Source organism: Diadema antillarum, unplaced genomic scaffold, assembly GCF_040938485.1.
Source record: "Diadema antillarum isolate AM-2024a unplaced genomic scaffold, OU_Dant_1.0 seq00001105_RagTag, whole genome shotgun sequence".
NCBI lineage: Eukaryota > Metazoa > Echinodermata > Echinoidea > Diadematoida > Diadematidae > Diadema > Diadema antillarum.
Window position 1 is genome coordinate 616807 of NW_027271921.1, and position 5124 is coordinate 621930.

A 5124-nucleotide genomic window follows, 5' to 3' on the forward strand; every position below is an offset into this window, starting at 1 on the left:
AGTATATGACTCTCATCTTCATCTCATGTTAGATATTGAGTATAGTGACGAGTAACATCTCATCTTCAAAGATTACACCCTGCAATTTGTGTCTCATCGTCATTTTGTCTGACTTGGACACATATGTATTAAAAGCTCACTTAGTTACCTAGCTCTTACCATGTTATCCTTTGAGTAACCCTGCACAAAATGTGGACATTAAAAGTGCTCTTCAAGGGAAAACCATTTCTACATACAAGTTTCACACAATGCATTGTTTAGAACAAACACCTTAACTTGGTATTGATGCTTACCTCAAACGCTGCCAGCTCATTTGACATTTTCCTGGATTATGCAGAAAACCTATACAAAACATGAAAAAGAAAACATACAAAAAGAGTTTGAGCACTTACTCTTGCAGCTGTTAGCTGTGCAGACAGCAATGCAAGCTGCCAATACAGCAAGAAACTTCATTCTGAATGTGGGATGCTCAAGCTGCTGCCGATCCCTCTGTGAAGAGCTAGCTGCCTTGCGTGTACACTACCAGGCACCAAGTGAAACATCACCAACTTGGATGTCGCCTTTTATTGGCCCAATTCTTGGCAACAGAATCAGGTTTTAAAGTCTAATGTTTATTGGCAAGATACGGCTACACCATTATGAAGAAAATGCCATAAAATGACCTGTTTCTGTCAACAGTCTGGGCATTGTCCCGATAATGCAAACAAATGATCGTTATCAGTCTGCAGATGAAGCACAGGGAAACACTGAGCTTTGATCTGTAAGTATGATTAAGATCGAACCATCTTTGACTTGAATGGTCATTTGTCTTGCATGGACCCAACTGACATTGTAGAGAGATTGTAAGCATAAAAAATCACACCATACTCATTGACACTTGTGTGCTTTTGATATTTAAAACCATGTGATGGTAATACGTACTGGATATCACGATATGATAGGTCTAGTAGACCTAGTCCACCAGAGCTTGCTTTGAAAATGACATACAGAGCAAAAACATCAAAACCTCTAGTTGTAAGGTTCTTAACCCGTTGAGGACGAGTCCCGAGTACTTAGTATACTCGGGCAGCTGTCTATGGGAAATGCGTGTTATAGCAAAATGAAACCGTCCTCGATGGGTTAAACAGGCTAGGAGCATAAACTGTGAGGGAGCAAATTGAGGGGGGAGGGAGGGTCATTTGGGAGGGGAACTGGGCAACCCTCTCCCACAGTTAGAATTGGGAGCTTTTTGAGGGCCAGGATTAGAAATTGTGCACTATAGTTTGGTGCATACCAATACAATTTTACTGGCCAGCATACAAACAATTGTAGTTTTCCTCTGTTTGCTATATAGATGGTCCTAAAAGGCATCATTTTGAACATTTTTTGCTAATATTTGGGTAAAGAGTGTGGTGAGTCTATGACTGACATGACTTTATACTTACCTATGACACAATTTCTAAAGACCTTTTAGGATTATTCATTAACAATAAAGACCGGTATTTGTAATTTGCAAGGTACACCCATGATACGGTATCCTATCTCCAGCAAAGAGAATAAGGAAAAAGTTTAGAGTTTCACCTTACTTAAAGAGAATGCAAACCCAAAGAACAATGTGAATTGAGTAAAAGCAGCAACATTAGTAGAACATATCAGTGAAAGTTTGAGGAAAATCGGACAATCGATGCAAAAGTTATGAATTTTTAAAGTTTTGGTGTTGGAAACGCTGGATGAGGAGACTACTAGAGGTTATGACGTATGAGTGGAGAACAATTGAAAGAAAATTTAGAGAAAATTCCACAAAAATTCATTTTTCATGAAAACTAGAAGCACTCGCAATCGAGCACATGTATCCCCCTGAACCTGTCTCCCATACTCCATCTGGATTACTTTTTAGGCCAGAATTTTGTATTATATGGCAACTGTTACAGGATACAATAAAATCCAAATAGGTGTAGGTGTATAAATTTGACTATGATTCATTAACATACCAAATTTGAAAAAAAAAATCGGTCAAGAAACAAGGCAGGGTCGCACACACAAATCAAGCAGACCCTGTAAAATTTACCTTTTCATGTATAAAGATGGAACAAGCGAGGGCGCCACCACCAAAAACAATATGGGCATCTTTATTTGACTATAATGCACCTTTTTGCCAAATCTAAAGAAAATCTGATAAGAAATGTGGCTGATAGAGCACACACAAGAAATGAGCATTGGCATCCATTTGAAGTCGGGACACTGAGGGCACCATCACCACAAACTGTTGTGTCCTTCATGTACTCTTCCCTACCAAGTCTGAATGAAATCTGTTGGGTAACAATCAAGTTATTGCATAAATAAGCACTTTTGCAAATTTTGACATGATCAAGATGACCTTTGACCCTGTAAAAGGTGGAACAGTGAGGGCAGCATTATCAATAGGTATAGATGTATAGATTTGACTATGATACAAAATTTACATACAATATTTGAATAAAATTGGTCGAGAAACAAGGCCAGCGTCACACACACAAGCAGACCCTTTAAAAGTTACCTTTTCATGTGTAAAGACGGAACAAGCGAGGGCACCATCACCAAAAACAATCTAATAGGCATCTTCGTCTTACCATAAAATACACCTTCATACCAAATTTGAAGATGATTGAAGAACTGAAGCCAGCAGAGCGCTCACAAGCAGACCCTATTGAATTTACCTTTTCATGTTTAGAGACGGAACAAGCGAGGGCGCCATTACCAAAAACAATAGGCGTCTTCGTCTTACCATAATACACCTTCATGCCAAATTTGAAGATGATCGAAAAAGAACTGCAGCCAGTAGAGCGCTCACAAGCAGACCCTATTGGATTTACCTTTTCATGTATAAAGACGGAACAAGCGAGGCCGCCATCACCAAAAACCATCTAGGCATCTTTACCTTATCATAATACACCTTCATGCCAAATGTGAAGATGATCGAAGAAGAACTGCAGCCAGTAGAGCGCTCACAAGCAGACCCTATTGAATTTACCTTTTCATGTATAAAGACGGAACAAGCGAGGGCGCCATCACCAAAAAAAAGGCCTCTTTATCTTACCATAATACACCTTCATGCCAAATTTGAAGATGATCGAAGAAGAACTGCAGCCAGTAGAGCGCTCACAAGCAGACCCTATTGAATTTACCTTTTCAGAACAAGCAAGGGCGCCATCTCCAAAAACAATGGGCGTCTTCGTCTAACCATAATACAGCTTCATGCTAAATTTGAAGATGATCGGAAAAGAAATGCAGCTGGTAGAGCGCTCACAAGGAAACCTCTGCGGCGGCGGCGGATGCGGCGCGATGAGGCCAAATCCATAGTATCCTCCAAACTCTGTTCGGAGGATACAAATACAAATTCCATCAACTTGATACTGACATATGTTAAGGGTAGCAATTATTCCCTCTGCTTTCTGAAAGCGGTTAGTCAAGTGCTCTTTCATAATGCTAGAAAAGTAGATTTTTGTTGAATTTTCTTTATATTTTTTTTTGTCTATTCATACGTCAAAACCTCTAGTAGTCTCCTCATCCAGGGTTCCAACATCAAAAATTTTATAAATTCATAACTATTGCATCCATCGTCTGATTTTCCTCAAACTTTCACTGATGTGTTCTACTAATGTTGCTGCTTTCATTCAATCCACATTGCTTTTTTGGGTTTACATTCTTTTATTTTTTTTTTCCCCTGGGAGGCATGATAATATGATTGCTTGGTGCCAATGGTGGGTTAGTGCAAGATGGGTCACAGGGCAAGAACTCGTGCCATGATCGCAACACAGGCTTAGGCGGGTGAATGCCGCACTGGTAGGTCTGAGACAATATACTAGTATACATTTTAAAACATACTCGCAAATAAAAAACCATTAAGAATCAATTTTGTCTCTGTTGTGACGTCACTACATATACATAACATTGCACTCCCATTAAAACAAACATGGTTAAATTTATAACAACATTTCAGATACAACATAGTAAAATTCAGATCAAACTAAATATGGGTACCGTACATGTACCTTTTTTTATCTTTTATAATTTACATGTGATGTAGGGTCTACACTTTATTCTATTTATTTTTGTATTCTTTTTTTTGGGGGGGAGGGTAGGGGGTTGGGGAGGGAGTTGAGGGTTGGGGGTTGGGGATGGAGGCGACAATGAAATTTAATTCCTTCAATACCGGGCATCATCATGAATATCTTAAATTAGGTCTATTAAAGGTTACAAAAAAGGGAAGAAAACTGCCAGTCCCAAGGACTATAGCTGTTAATAATAGTGTTATGTAAATTCATGTATTAAAACAGGAGTCAATGGCCTGTGCTGTATCATACTGCTATATCATAAGCTCTAATAAAAATGTGGTCATCTTTAAGTTGGGTCTTACATCTTCCCTTTAGAATTCTGTCTTAATCACATGAATGTATCCCCCCCCCCCCCTTTCAAAGCTATTGTGTAGACTGTAGTGTGACACTGAGATGACGTTATGATGATGTAAATTTAGATCTAGCATGTTAACGTCAAACGTTATAGACAAGAGTACGGTCTCATGGACTAGAATCTATGAAATTTCATAAGATGAATTTAAGCCATGCCATTACAAGGATCAGCTCTCGAGTCTCAGCTGAGACTGAGTTGCGTTGCATAATTGGCTAAGTAAAAGCCACGGTTTATCCCGAGTCCTAGGGTAGCTACGTTCATTAGTTAGGGGTTGGGTTGGGGTATTCTTTGTCGTATTCTAAGTATAACTTACCTCAGCCTAGGTTCTTTTGAAGGTTTTGCACTTCTTTTATTTAGAACGGTTCCACATCACAGTCCATGTCCACACTAACGCAAATGGTAATGCGTGGGTACCAGCCGGCGGCAGCATGTATTTGTACTTTGCTCTCGTGTGTAGCAGACGAAATCTATTTGTATGCGCATGCAAACATCATGTGTTTACACACACGTTGTGGAAAACGGTGAGTGCGGAGCGGCCGCGGGCGGAGCGCGAGCGTGTGAGCAAGTAAGTACGAGAAGCTAGCTAGCTTGAGTAATTGAGCGCTACTGAGCTATTGGAAGAGCTCGAGATCGGTATCGCGCAAGATCGACGAGATGGCTGGCACATGGCAGAGAAGAGTCAGAGACTGGCATCAG